The 16,080-nt window shown below is 35.8% G+C and overlaps 1 protein-coding gene across 1 annotated transcript in view; it reads right to left on the bottom strand.

Moving 5' to 3' along the window:
• The window catches only part of LOC5572713, a 471,505-nt gene extending 459,316 nt beyond the window's left edge, over positions 1-12,189 (bottom strand). Inside the window, exon 1 of the mRNA XM_021850448.1 lies at positions 10,551-12,189. The gene's annotated coding sequence lies outside the window, so the exon portion shown is untranslated. The remainder of the gene's footprint in view (positions 1-10,550) is intronic.
• Between the last annotated feature and the right edge of the window lie 3,891 nt (positions 12,190-16,080).

Here is a 16,080-nt window from a genome sequence, read left to right as displayed (position 1 = left end):
TTTTAGATTACGTTATTCAAAATAAAGAAAGAAATTAGAATTTGTTAGTATGACTAGTGTCAATTTATGTTATGATATATTTAGAGCGGTTCAAAATTAAAAATAAAGGTTGAAAATCCAATCTCGCATATCTTCATTACCATCCTAACCATATTGTGAAATTTTCAGGTTTTTGGCTGGTGATTAAAAAGTTTTGATTTTTTAATTACTTTGGTGAAATTTTGAAAAATGTTCCAAACTCGTTGGCATTATAATGATACTAGTACAAACTTACCATATTATGATGAAAACTCATTCTTGAAACCGTAATGAAGAAAGTTGCAATTCAATTCGACGGATGGGAGAAGAGATATCCATAAATTTGTTTGCTGTTATTCAGTTCTATATGGGATTATAATCCTGCAAACTTCAGCAAAAATCTCAAACAAAATTAGTTCCAGAAGGATTTGTTTCTGCAGTAATATCATTCATTAGGGTTTGAAGAATAAGTCTTACTATGAGATCATAAATTTGTACTCACACTACCGTACTAACGTATTTGGGACATTTTTTAAAATTTCCATAGTTATTTTCATAGAAACCTACATTGTTTTTGGGCCACCTTTAAATCACCACCGAAAATAAACTGAAAATTTCACGGAACACAATTTTTATAGTAAGGATGGTAATGAAGAAATGAGAGATTGGATTTTCAACCATTTTTAAATTATGAAGCGCCCTTATGTAAGAGTAACTGAAATTTCTACAAAGCAAAATCACAGCAAAAATTAAAAACGTTAGCTTTTTAACCCTAAAAGTCCAGAGACAGATATTTTATTTTGTGGGAAATATACACACCAGTCACAATTTATGAATCAGCGTTCAAAGTACTTTGATAGAGATACTTTCAAAAATGATTCTTAGTTTCAAATAATTTCCAATGTTAAATTTAATAACAGAAGAGCAAAAATTGTTTGGAACCATTCATAAACTACGAACATTTCTTTTTTTTGTGGAAAAGGAATCTGAACATAGGGTGCAGAACCAATTGGGCACTTCCATGATTTACTTTGGCATCGGGGGCTTTACTCGGCCGAATTGTCTGAAACTTTGCAATAAGAAGCGCATCAGTGCGATGCATATTGTAGCGAGATATGAGCTTTGTGGCTTAAAAAAAACATTGTAGAAGTGAGCCAAATATTATTATGCTGAATAAATTATGGAAAAATAAAAAATCCTAAATTTGTGAGGAACAAAAATAAAACAGTATAGATGTAAAAGAATGTAAAGAATTTTTTAACGACACCTGATAGGTTCTCACTAATTTTGCTATAAAAACGGGGTATTGCTCCAGCAGAAGGTCCAAAAGCAACGAGTGGGAAAACTGGTTTATATCCTCCTTAATTGATAACAATAAAAATTGCACGTAATTATCTTTAGATTAACTCCCAGGCTGAACTGTTGGCTCTCCTATCAGACACACGGAGAAAAGAAAGGTATTCACACTTTAAAAAAAACAGAGGTCATGGAGTATCGTTTACATTCATGTAGCAGATTCAGGTGCGTAATGTGCTACCTTATAATCGTAATATAATATTGAAATTCTCAGTAAAGGCAGTCGAAGAGTCAAGCATTTACTAGTTCTGCCATCTAGATCTAATGATTGTCTAATTACACTACCTGTCATCATTCTCCAAATAAACATGCTCCAGCAGCATATAAATCCACAAATTTAATGTTCACTAGGCCCGCTTAGTAGCAAAATTAAAAATCAAGCAATGTCATGCAGATTCTTGAAATACTTGGCTCCAATCCGTTCCCGAATATCATTAACGTTGTCCGAGGCAGTGTTCTTATAAACATATGAACTATATTGCATTTAATTACCAAATAATTGAAAATAAACAACTGATTCATAAATCGTGTTCATATTGATCCATATACGTGGACAACTTTTTAGCCGATTCATAAATTGTGGTTTTAGGCAATGTTCGAATAAGTGAAAATTTCCAGTGTTTTAACAATTTTAAAGACAACAGTCGGCATTGATTTCATCGAAAAATATTGTATATTGTGCTCTCTATATTTTTTTTAAATTTAAGCAGAGCCTTAAATGATTCATAATTGTGGGGCCAGTGTACATTCCCAAGATCATAATTGGTCGGGGTTCTGCTAAACCGCACCAAGTGCCAAAAGTATTATTTTGAGATATTTAAGTTTAAAGTTCACTCATCTGTGAGTAAATCGCAAATGTCTCTTTTGAAAATTTCACCGTTCACGAATGACTAGCAGGGTCCAATAAGTAACTCAAGATAGAATATTCAAAAAAAAACATCAAATATTTTCTATTTAATTAGATTTGATTTCAAATCAGGAGGTACTCAGTTCACTCTGGCTGAACAAAAATTGAAGAAAATGGTTTTCAGTTCGGTATGGCTGAATGTGTTTCATGATTTCCAAGAACAAAGAAAAAAAAGAGAAAAAAAGGGTTCATATCATCGCCCTACATGTTGGAATGCTTGTCACAAATGTTTATGTACTATGAACGGAAAATATTTGTAATTTTCCATAGAACTGGCCACAATGTAGTGGTATGAATTGGTACAAGCCAATTCGTATTCTAACGTATTCTACCGACTTTCTCTTGATGGATTATCTATTTCAACAGAAGATTTATTGAACCAAGTCCCTCACGCATTCAAAGATTTGAAAAAGACAATAATGATGCAGTTAAAGAATGTGACGATCGAAGAAAACCATGAATTTGATCTGCCAGAGCGCACCAAGTTACTCCCATTTAGCACACTTTGGCTGAACAAGTTCACGATTATTTATGTGAAGTGCATACCAGGAATGGCATGCATTTCATCATTCCCGTTGTACATGAAACTGCTTGTACTTTATTGTTCAAAAATAGTCATAAAAGCTGGAAGTTGATTGATTTTTTATGACTCTTTGTTAGGGACAACGTAAAAAAAATATTAATCGGGATTCGAACTCGTGTCCTTAGAGTGGTGATTAGGCGTGCTGCCTCTCGGTCATTGTGAACTGTTGAATTCAGAGCGAATAACTCGAAACAAGCTGTGCGCGATCTGATCAAGGAGGCTTGATGCTGAAAACAGGTGAATACGTCATTTTCTGAACAGCTAAAGCGCACCAAGTGCTTCCAAATTATTCAGGCAATATCAAATTCAAATGTCTTGTTATTTCATCACGGTTCCTGCATGGACCCATCAACATATTATATATAAAGCGAAGGCAAACGTTTAGCGAATGTTGATATCTTTTCTTCATAAAAAAACACGATTTTTATATAAATCGTACTTGGTGCGGTGTGGCTGAACAAAATTGGAATGATATAAGATCAGCACCACCGAAACAATACTGTATATTACAAAACCGTTAACTTACATGACATACTAAAATCCGTTGGTGTTGTTACTGTATGTTGTCCGGAATGGCCACTTAGCAATATTTGAGGAAGAATTTAAAAAAATGCCGTCTTTAATCAGAATTCTAAATTACATCCAATGACAAGCTAAGGTTTATGGTTCGCTCTGGTTGGATACAATTTCAATTTTACATATCCTGCTAGAGAAATATTTTGAATTTACTCAACGAGGGATGGTTCAAATTATTCGATATCTTAAATGTAGATAGGTTATGATAATCTGAATCCTCTAGTGTAAATAACTCATTTTTGAAAAAATTGGCGTTTGGTGCGGTTTAGCAGAACCCCGACCAATTGATCCATAGAAAGGTAAGGAAATAAAAAATATGAAAACCTTATTTTTGATTTTTGCCCTTCGATTGGATCCACAGTGCATCACCGTCTTCGGTCAATCGATTCTAGTTCAGAGCTGCTGCAGCAACTGAACTGGTGGGATGCGACGCGAGTGAGATGAAAAATCGCGTCAATTTACCGCGTACACTCAAGCCAACATAGAAGACGACGACGAGGTTGCGCCGGACGAAAGGGAACGAATTAAGCAAATAAATTACCATCTTTCCATAAACGAATCGTTGACATTTAGGTAAGTGTGAAAAACGGAACGGTTTCATTTTTCGCAACCGACAACTCGTAGCTCCATTCCGGGTTGACGTTCGGTCGAATTCGGTCACCACCCACCCCTTCTGAAGGGGGATGGGAGGTGTAGGGGTGGATTCGAGTGCATAATGGAAGAAGCAGATAAATTACAGATTTTAAAAGAACGACATTTCAGCAGAGGTGGAGTTTTACATGAAGCCTAACTGGGGGCAACGAAATCCAAATCGTAATGAGTGCAATCCGATTAGTGGAAGGTAATTTAGCTCTTGGATCGGTTCGAATTGAGTGACATTGATTGGTGTTGGCAAGAGTGAACTGACTGCTAATTTGTTGAAAAGTGTCGCGACGTTGTTAATTGATAGGAGTTGCAAACGGTTTTGATATCGAAAGGAGCTTTCTGACTCGAAGGTTCGTCACTTGCCTGAAGGTGTCGTTTGATTTCGTTTCTCAATGGCTTAAATCAAAGCCTGTCCAAAAACAGACTTTATTCGATTGATACCACAAAACAATTGGAGCTTAATTGCTATTGATTGCTATTTGAAATCTAAACAATTTATTTGACATTTGTTCCAATGTTTCAACATTGGATATTTTATGTAACTCATTGGTTCTTTACCAGGGAGGAAATTCAGAATAATTTTCAATTTTTTTTTGAATCCTCTGCAGAGCTTCCTTTCTTATATTACAACAGCTAGTCTATATTCGTACAGCATACAACATGGCTGGCCTGAAGATTTGTTTGAAGATCAAAAGCTTGTTCTTGAGACAAAGTTTTGATTTTCTATTAATAAGGGGATATGGACATTTTTTATATATGTAACATTTGTGATTTTTATAGTTACATTTTTATCTAGCATGAGCCCTAGATACTTAAATTCATCTGACCAGTTAATTGGAACACCTTTCATTGTGAAGGTTTCAAATAAAGAGCTTTTGGTTTATGTGGGAACATTTTTAGTTGAGTTTTGGAAGCAATATAATAAATCTTCCATTTTTGCAAGTATGAAGAAAAAATATCCAAACTTTTTTGCAACCGACTACAGATGACACGCAGGCTTCGTCTTTTGGCGGAGAGCCCTGTGTCATCCGCAAACAAAGACATCACTGAGGTAGTTTATTGACAAATGGTCGAAAGACAAAGCGTCGACAGGACAAAAAGTCAAAATGGATTTTTTTTAGTGAGGAATTTTTCCTTCTTTGAAAACATATTTTCGACCTTTTGTCCCTTTTTTTTTGTTATCCGACTTTTTGTCCTTTCGGCCTTTTGTCTTACGACCTTTTGTCATAGATTTCACTGAGGTGAGTCAGATTTGAAAATATTGTATTACATTGGTCCCAAAATGCTGTCTGATGAACACCAGCTCTTACAGAAAGTCTTTCAGACTTAGAGCTCTGATAATTAACTTGAAGTGTACGATTTGACAGATAACTTTGGATTATTCCAACAATGTATGTTGAAAATTTAGATTTTGTTTTTAATTAAGCAATCAAGCTTTCAAGTCAATCAAGTCTATCAGTAATCTATACAAGAGTGTAGTTAAAGTCGTTGAAAAGATTCCAACAACAACTTCCGCAAGTAATTTGTTGATGATATTTCTTGGAGTTTGATGATGATGTTCTCGATAATAACCGACATTATTTTTAAGGGATTTGGAAGGTATACTCAGGTATCCCCAAAAATTTGTCAAAAATAATAGGTACAGGTATCAACTTAGCGTCATCTATGAAAGCTGCATTGCTGATCTTGAGGAATGTTGAAAGACTACTAGCCGTTGGCAGAATTCGTTACGAATTTCGCAGGAACGTTTGGAAATTTTTTCAGATATCCGTCAAGTATCTCTGCACAAGTCTGTCGATAGAATCGATGTTTTCACTTGGGCTTGCAATTAATTGTTGTATATGTATTGCGAAAACTATTTTTTTGTAAATTGCTGAACAGACGTGCAAATTGAACCGCATTTTAAAACCAAAAAAAAAGTTTACCGCCACAAAATTCAATAGGGGTTCATTTTACCACCCCTGTTCATTTTTCCACCTCTTCCCCTATCATTAAAAAAAACCTCATTAGCAACCTGATGACTGTTGTAGTGCTCCGAAAATTGCAATTGTACTGCTCTAACATTAAAATTTAGTGCTCTCAAATTGCAGTTGTAACGCTCAATGAAATATTGCGTTACTGACAGACAGACAACTCTGAGATTTTGTATAGGGTCGATGTACCAATGGCCGCATAGCTAAGAACAAATATTCGTATGAAATCGAAAAATTAAGCTAGCGACATAACTTTTACATCATCTGAAAGCTTTTTATCTTGGCTTTGTGGATTAAATATGAAAAGTACGAAAACCCATATTTTTGTATTTATTATCACTTGTGCACTATTTCTAATTTATGTTTCTATAATAGCACTAGCTTCACGGCGTGGGCAAAATTCGAATCAAAACCGTATTTTCTACAAAACTTTTATATTTTTCCTTCAAAATGTTGATCAAAATCTTTCGTTTGATGCAAAAAATTTCTTAATTCATCTTTAATTTTCTCAAGGTACCCGGGGCAAGTGAGAAAAAGGGGTAAGTAGGACCTTCCGTTATAGCTCGTTTAGGAAAATTTTCTCAAGGGAGTATTCCTCTAGAAAGTTGAAGATATAATAATAAGGAATGTTTTTAGTACAAAAAATATTGTTATTTGTATGAACATGTGCTCGTTGTAACACTTCTCAGCTCAGCGCCATTTTCAACTTGCATGATAAATTGTGACACGTTTCACGTTCTGCCTTGGCTCGAAAAAATAGTTGTATCATACCCGGGGTAAGTGGGACACATCAAAACAAGCACCAGAATTCAAACTTTTCCTACACGTTTCAAACATTTTCTTAGAAATTTATAAGGTTTAATCACCGCATGACTTTATTATTATGAAAATTTATTGGCTTTTTTCGGTGAATAACAATACCTATACTCAGAGTGAAAGGGAGTAACGAAAGTAATGAAATGACAAGATGGATAGAATCGCAAGCGAGCGACGAGAGAAATGAATAGAAGTTGAAAATTTGTTTTAACAGAGGGCCATATGTGTGAACAACAGAAGAAATCTAACTTCAGTTCGAATGATCACTTGGGCAAATTAGGGGTATGCGATATTAGACGCGAAAAAATCCAATAAGTAACGTCAATTTCGTATCAATCTCCGAAAATATGCCAACGATCGATAGAACTGTTACATACGCCGAACAATATAGTTAGCAGGTCGAGGCGACAAATTTTTGCCTGTCTAGTGTTAGTAGTGACCAACACTACAACATCTAGCCGTTCAAGACCAGGACGTTAGGCAACGATTTGTCGTTTCGATTGTGTTGTTCACACATATGGCCCTCTGTTAAAACAAATTTTCAACTTCTATTCATTTCTCTCGTCGCTCGCTTGCGATTCTATCCATCTTGTCATTTCATTACTTTCGTTACTCCCTTTCATTCTGAGTATAGGTATTGTTATTCACCGAAAAAAGCCAATAAATTTTCATAATAATTTTCTTAGAAAGCAGCAATAAAACATTCAAACGAATGATTTTCATTCAAAAAAATCAATCTTGTATAACATAATTGCTAAAAAAAGAGAAAAAATGACAATTTTTTCTGAATATATTTTGCATTTTTGTTTTTGAAATACGAATTTAAAATTTAGCGAAGATTGAAATAAAATTTAACATACATCATGAGAACAATTCCATCCCATTAAGTGGTTTTCCGCCATGCATAAGAGTAATAACAGAACAAATTAAAAAATTCGTCAATTATTGAAAGTTTACTTGCTGCATTTCGATTGATTTCTCATAGATGATATATTTTGAACACGTTTTATAACTCTTTAAAATGAAACACCGTGATTCCGTTAAAATTTAACGGATTCCAGAGAAATTTAAACGAAAACTATAAAAATTTACCGTACTCCGTTTATTTATTTCACCGAACTTTTCAGCTGTTGAGATTACGGTGAAATACACGGATTCTTGTAAAATAATTTGAGTGTGTAGTAGGGTGCGGCTTATTTTTCAAAAGTTCTCAAAACCAAAAATTCGTATGCTCTACTGAATTCTCATCACATTAAAAGAGAAACCTCAAAATATGAGCCAAAAAAATTAACATTTAGAGGTGGCGCAAGCGTCTTGAAGGTGAATTTTCATGTTATGAAAAATTACCTTCAGTGAAATAAACATAACTTTGAAATTTTTCAACCGATTTAGAAACTTTTAGCATAAATAGCTTTGAAATTAAATTTGTAAAAACTTTGTAGAACATCGAATTTATCTAAAATCAAAGCTAGTCTTAGTTAAAAATACTTTTATCCAAATTTTTCCTCATTTTACTAAAACAATCATTTTTGTTTGACCATAACTTCATAATTACTCAATCGAATCTTTCTTCATGTTTTTGAAGAAAATTTATTTGTTTTTAAATTGTTCACACAACACTTTTTTCTAAAAAATGGTTTTGACTTAATAATTCAACAAAAATTACCCAAAAACATGATTTTTCAATGAAAAAATCAAATTTTTATTGATTATTTAAGTTTTTTTCGTCGGAAATTGCATTTTTTCTATTAAACTTAAATTTATAAAGCATCTTGCCTTAATTACGAGTTGAATAGTGCATATATAATTTTACAGACGCAAAATATTTTTGTTGCAGAATTATTTCAAAATTGTTGCAAAGTCACTCACAAAGGTTAAACAAATGAGAAAAACCAGTTTCAGCTTTAGAGATAATATTTAACTGGCAAATAATTAAAAAAACTGGCATTTTTCGTTAAAAAATCATGTTTTTGTTCAGTTTTTGCTGAAAAACTTGGTCAAGACATTTTTTTAGTAAAATGTGATGTATGAAAGGTTTGAAACCAATTGAATTAACTTCAAAATCATATAAAAAGATTTGGAATCGGTTGAGTAATCATGAAGTTATGGTCAAACAAAGTTGAAATTTTTAGAAAAATGAGGAAATTTTTTGAATAAATTACTTATAACTAAAAATTTTTTTGATTTTAGACAAATTTGATGTTCTATAGAGTTTTTATAAATTTAATTTTGAAGGTATTGATGCTAAAAGTTTGAAAATCGGTTGGAAAATAACAAAGTTATGTTTACTTCACTGAAGGTCATTTTTCATAACCTGAAAATTTACCTTCAAGACGCTTGCGCCACCTCTAAATTTCAATATTTTTGGCTCAGATTTTGAGGTTTCTCTTTTAATGTGATTAGAATTCAGTAGAGCATACGAATTTTTGGTTTTGAGAACTTTTGAAAAATAAGCCGCACCCTAGTGTGTAGGCAGGTTCATCTTGTCATCGATCTATTGACGATTCCCTGCGAACATCGCTTAAAGCGATTTCAGAGAAAATCCTGGAAGTATATATGAAATGAACCCGAGGATAAACTCCGGTGAAAATAGTTTTTAAACTTCTATACATTTTTCATTATTTGAGTAGAAGTAATGCCAGGGTTTTCTGAGAAGAAGATCATGAAAAAATTGATTTATTCGCTCTCAAAATATTTTTTTATAAATGTCTAAGGAAAATGGGTGCAAAAAGGGGTGACGTGGATCCGTAAGCAGAGACACTTAAAATAAAATGGTCCAAAATGCCACTTTAAGGATTTAAGTCGTTTTCTTGTGATAAAATCCATCTTGTGATTTAAAGGCCATTCAAAGTCCTAACAGACATTTCACAATATTTGCTAGCTCATGAATCAAATTACAGTCAACCCTCCATGAGTCGATATTGAAGGGACCATCGACTCATGGAAATATCGAGTTATGGAACAGAAAAGCTATAGAAAGTCGTTTAGAGGGACCATCATAGTAACCATGAAATTTGATTTTTAGTGTGGTTCCATGAGTCGATATCGAGTAATGGAGCATCGACTCATGGAGGTTTAACTGTATCGTGAAAATCATGAAAATTTTGAATCGTGCCGAAAAGCTGGCTGAAAAATGACCGATTGGATGGGGTAAAATGCCATTTAGTATGGAGAACGAAGAATAAGCAACCAAGCTTCTCCATGAGTTTGCTCTGTGGCATGGAATCGCTTATACGTCAATAAAACCATCGGAAAAGCTTACAATCTAAGCAAAAAAGTGAAAAAAATTTGAAATTCTCAAAGAAATTGAGGAAATATCTATAATTTAATATTCAAGGGTTGTTGCTACATCTCTTGGGTAAACATATTTTAAAATAGTTTGGCAAAGAATACAGATTAAAACGTTCTAGAAAAGATGCTATACGTCGAGCCATTTTGCCCCAAATCTTACGCTAATCCCAGGGATTGCAACGTATGCTGAATACAGCAGGTATGCTTCTATTGTAAATTTGTACCAAAAAAGTTAGTTTTTTTTTTCTCAAGATACGTGATTTTGTCCAGAAACCCGTATTGTATAGCTGCGTTAATGTTTATCTTTTTTCATCCAAAACCAGCTAATTGTTTAATTACTTCTAAAGACCCATCTATTACCCGTTCAACACCCAACAAATCTCACCTTCAATTTTTCCGCAGTGGGGCGTCCTCCTTTCGAACAATTAACGGCAATTAACGAAACGCTTCCTGGACTGGGCCGCAAACTGTCGTCAGTTCGGTTTTCAACCCAAACGCATATACGTCCGTTCGTAAACACACCCGAATTACTGCAGCAAAGAAAAGAAAACAAATCCACTAATTGCCAAAGAACAAAACGAACTTCATCGACCGGGCAATTAACCACTTAGCACAATCGTTTTCCCCTCCCCGTGTATTGGCTTCGAACTCGCTTCTTTGACGTGGTCCACCTCAGATCATCTTCTGCTCGTGGTAGGATGCAACTCCTACTCGCGAACACCACAAACAGCAACAACACTAACAACTACCAAATGACTGCATCGGTTAAGGTCACTGAACAAACCGTTTGAGCTTTTCGAAAGCTAAACACAACACACACTCTGTTGGGATTTTCCCTGGGCGCGTACCTTTCCAACCAACTTTGACCAGGGGGTTTGCTCTTTTTTTCTGTCCTGTTTATTTTGTATCAATTGCATTCACCAAAGCAAAGCCACGGTGCGCATTTGTTTATCTTTCGTGCACTCTTCAGTCGGGATTTTGCGATCGCGTTAAGGTCTTCTTGGTTCTTTTCTTGATCTTCGCGTGTTTTCTGGTGTTTGTTTCACTTCTGGATTGGTTTTATTTTTATATCTGGAACCGTATTTTTCATGGCACTGCACACGCAGAAGCCGTTCGGAATATCGTGCAGTGAGTTGTTGGTTTTATTATTCACTTCTTGTTCTGTTCGTGTTTGTGTGTCCCTTGCTCGTTATCGGTTCCTGCCAGAGCGACATCCAGGAAGCATCGGGAATGGAAAAGTTCGGATGCTGTGTTGGGTTGTTGGGGCGATAATGCTTGAAAGTTCTGCACCAGACCAAACATCCAACAAGAATACGGAGCTCGCGATTTGAGGGCAAACGAACGAACGCGAATACTCACTTAGAACGGAGCGCAGAAAATGTTGAGCCAGGTCGTGTCTCAGAACGTTGCCCCGAGGGACACTGCACAACAAGCACCGAGCACTCCGTAGCACTGTTCTCTTTTTCACTTGAGTGGGTTTTATTTTTAGGCTCTGTGCAGCTCCTTTTTTGCATGAACTTTATCGAAATCGGCACATCTACATCACCGTTTTCTTTGCTGTTCCATAGCTGCTGAGATATTGCCCTTTTTTCGCACCTTCAACCGAAGTGCTCTTGCGCGCTAATAAATCACTTGTCTCAGCGGGGGGACGTTTCTCCTTGGCACCTGCCCCGTATTATCCACTTTTCTTCACTATCACACAATTAGGAAATTCCAGCTTCGAAAGTCAGACGCCGTTGCAATAGTTTTTAACACTCCGACTTATCACGCTTTTGATCTTTATTGCTCGTTTCTACTCATTGTTCACAACCATTGTTCGACAGCCTTATCACAGAACCCAATCAGGAAACTTCGATCATCAAATATCAGAACCGTAATCTCCTGTCTTACTTCAAATCACCATTTTCCGAGCGCCAAAGACCACCAGATCGCGCGACGACATCGAGTGGCTTCAACTACCTTCAAGCAAGCGACGAACCCCAAACTCTATTTGCGCTCACTCATCCGGCGCAGCATTCTGATGAATACTGACCGAGCATCGCGCCAGTGAGGCACATTAAAATCGAGTCAATAATAAAAACAGCCGAGAGTCGTCACAAAGCAAAGCCGCGGAAAAAGGGGTCCCCCAGCCCGGGCAAAGGCGAGCGGCGGAAGACTCCTCTCGGTTGTAGCCAGTCAACTGTTCCTTTCTCGGTTCGCTCTCTTCGGTTGTTTCGCGTGCGCGTTGTGCACTCTGGCAACCCGAGCAGAAGGAAATACCTGCAAAATACCTAACTAGGATATTGAAAACACATAATTCAAAAGTAGAGCAAATATGGTCACTTTTCCGGCACTAATTTCGCGGAAATGGTCATCTCTCAGGCGGATTCTATAAATTTTGGCCAGATTTTGACATCCGTTTTTAAATAAGTTCTAGTTTATAGGAAACATATTAACAAAGGTAAAGATTCATGAGCTTTTGACATACTTTAACGTTCAACGCTTCGTCATCGTAATCATCGAATCTTCAAAAGTAGTTTTTCTTTTCAAATCAAAAAAATACTCGATGAAAATGTGTTCACCGCGTTTCGGTTTGAGAATGGGATACAGTGAACACATTTTCCTGTAAATTTTCTTAATTTTGAACGAAAAAACTTCCTTCAGAAAATTCCAAAATCTATGACCGATCCTGCCCCCTTAAGGAAATTCGTTACAACTTAAGTGGCTAATAGTAACCATGTCCAGTCCATTTGATTCATGAAACAAGACAAAATTTCTTGCCCAATGCTACAGGACTTATCAATTTCTTTAAATTTCCATAAAAATTGCGCATGATGGATTTTGACAAAATTCTATCTATCTAAACGTTCCCTAATCCCTGTATGAGTGATACCTCAAACAGTGCGCAATAGCTTTCAGATACCCAATGAGGGTTAAATATATTGGTACCATTTCAATACCAAGCTGAGGTGTGGATAACACCCAAACCACTGAAAAATACACAGTTACACGATTATTTATTAATGAGTGCCATGCAATAAAAGGTGTCAGTTATGCATCTCTGATCGGGATGGCATGGCGCGCGCGTGACTCTACTCGCTCACTGAGCTTGCAGTTCCTGCCTGGTGTGGCTTCCACCTCTAACTATAGCGACCAATATAGGTACTACCGAGCGTGGAGAAGAGTCAGTGACTTGCGGTTGGTTACCGTGCCTCTGCGGCCGGTTACATGATGCAGTCCAGTATGCGATCCAAGTAGACGGTCCGTTGTCGGTCAGAGATTTGCAGTGCATCTCAAGAACGAGAGAAGGTTTTTGTAGGCTGCAGTCTTTGAGATTTGAGCAGAAGAGCTTTTGAGAGATAGTGTGACCAACACTATCGCAGAGGAAGCTTTCGCTGAATAAACCAGATGCTGGACAGAATATGTCACGTGAGATACATGACGATGGCTATATTTGTCATTATCAGGCTCGTGTTTTACAATTTACAAGTCAATTGGTTAGACATGGTGCGCAGCTATTCAGCAAGACCAAGCTGAGGATCGTGGGTTCGAATCCCACCGGTCGAGAATCTTTTCGGGTTGGAAATTTTCTCGACTTCCAAGGGCATAGAGTATCTTCGTACCTGCCACACGATATACGCATGCAAAAATGGTCATAGGCACAGGAAGTGCTCATAAGAACACTAAGCTGAGAAGCAGGCTTTGTCCCAGTGGGGACGTAATGCCAGAAAGAAGAAGAAGATGGTGTTAAATTGGAAAAATTAAAATTTCCAGGAGGAAAGTGAGTGGCATCGTCTTATATGTGATCTGACTGTACTGAATAATTTGACAGAAATTTATTAAAATTATTTATGTAGGTTCATCGCCAATAATGGTTCTAAAAGCTGATTTAAAAAATCTCTGAGCATTCTGACTGGAATTTAAAGAATTAGGAAAATAGATCTGGTTCGATTTTCAAAATAAATGCTGCTCTGAATTTCGAAAGAAATGCTCCACTGAATTCTGCAGGCAAAATTTCTCTTAGTAGTATTATCAAATAGTTATTTAATTGTTGATCCATCATTCTGTTTAAGAGCTCCAGGAACGTTTTAAGCAGTAACGCAAAAAAAAACCTTCAAGAATTTCATTAAAAAAGTTTTTGATAGAATGGTGGGGATTCAAAAAAAAATATTGTGAGTGTATCGTCTATATCCAGTTGTTTTACAAGACTATTTTTGAGATTTATCAAATATCTTTTATGCTAGTTGACCCATGAAAATGTGAAGAACATGGGAAAACTGCAGGTGAGGGGATCATAAAAAAATTACGTTACAATTTCAGGGGTAGGAGGGGTAGGGTTTAGTTAAACATGACGACCCATATGAATAATTTAAGTTAATAGAAAAATTGGCTATGAACTTTCCCTGACCAGGAAATTGAAAGATAAAAAGTGAAAATATCAGAATCGATAGATATATATCAGCGCTCATATCATTCAAAGGCTATAACAAAATTTTCTGGTTTATCAACATTACAAATCTATCACTTTGGAGTTATTGTATCATATGTATGCATATTTGTCGACTCGATTCGATAGAAAGTAATATTTTTTCATCAAGGCGTACCCATTTCTGTTTAGTTGTTTCCATATGGAGTCAATTCCCAACTTATAAGGTTTCTTTGGCAAAAACATCTCATTTAGTCGATCAATTTTGTCGAACATACAGTTATGTTCAGAATAATAGTAGTGAAAGCCGATTTTCATACAAAATGCTCTACTTTGGCATGCTGTAACTATGTTTCCTTATGAGCAATCGGCATGAAATTTTAGCAGTGAACTACAAATATACTCAATTCCATTATCACAAAATTTGAAATATTTCACACTACCGGCTGAAAAGTTAAGCACCAGGTGAAATCACTCAAAATAATAGTAGTTTTTCTTTTGTAAATTTTTGTTCAGCAAAAATTTTATAAAAAATTGGCTTGTTTAAATATTTATAGCTTGGGTGGAAATGGTTGAAACGATGAACAAAGAAAAATTCAAAAACATATATTTAAATTATTAAAACTACTATTATTTTGAGCGATTTCACCTGGGGTTTAACTTTTTAGCCGGTAGTGTGAAAATTTTCATATCTTGCGATAATGAAATTGAGTATATTTGTAGTTCACTGCCAAAATTTCATGCCGATTGCTAATATGGAAACAAAGTTACAGCATGCCAAAGTTGAGCATTTTGTATGAAAATCGGCTTTCACTACTATTATTCTGAACACAACTGAATATTTATTTCTCATCACTGGATGTCAATGTAGGCGAACACAAAATTTAACGATCAGTACCATACTTGGAATGATTTTCGAACTTTTCATGTTATCACAAAAAATTATTAACTCAATAACGCTTTCTTAGGAGCAAATTTCTTACTTATAATTTTGTATGCGAATAGGTCTTATTTAAATGAACAACTTGGTCGAAAACATCAATGTTGTATCTCATCAGAGGACTGGGATACATGAATGAAAAATAAGTTTTAGGCGACTAGGTCTCATTTAGTTGATAAGGTAGTGCTTCGTGAAGCCCAAGCAGGACAGTTCGGTTTTGCGTCGTCCGATAGATTTAGCTCACGGTTTCGCGCGTGTTTTCGTCGCTGGAGATTTTTTTTCCTGTTTTGGAGCGTCTTGCTGGGTAGTGCTTCGTGAAGCCCAAGCAGGACAGTTCGGTTTTGCGTCGTCAGATAGATTTTGCTCACGGTTTCGCGCATGTGTTTGTCGCTGGATTTTTTTTTTCGCGTATTGTTATTTTATACAATCCGATGACCCTGGAGGGATCGGTTTTGCTTTTTACTGGTTATTGAGCAAAAATATTACTGCACAATCGACAAGCATTTTGCGAAATAATATTTATACTATAAATAAGCTATTGTTTTCTCTTTTGATTGCCGGCATTCAAAA

Source organism: Aedes aegypti, chromosome 3 (genome assembly GCF_002204515.2).
Source record: "Aedes aegypti strain LVP_AGWG chromosome 3, AaegL5.0 Primary Assembly, whole genome shotgun sequence".
In the NCBI taxonomy this organism is placed as follows: domain Eukaryota; kingdom Metazoa; phylum Arthropoda; class Insecta; order Diptera; family Culicidae; genus Aedes; species Aedes aegypti.
This window is presented reverse-complemented; position numbering and strand designations above follow the sequence as displayed.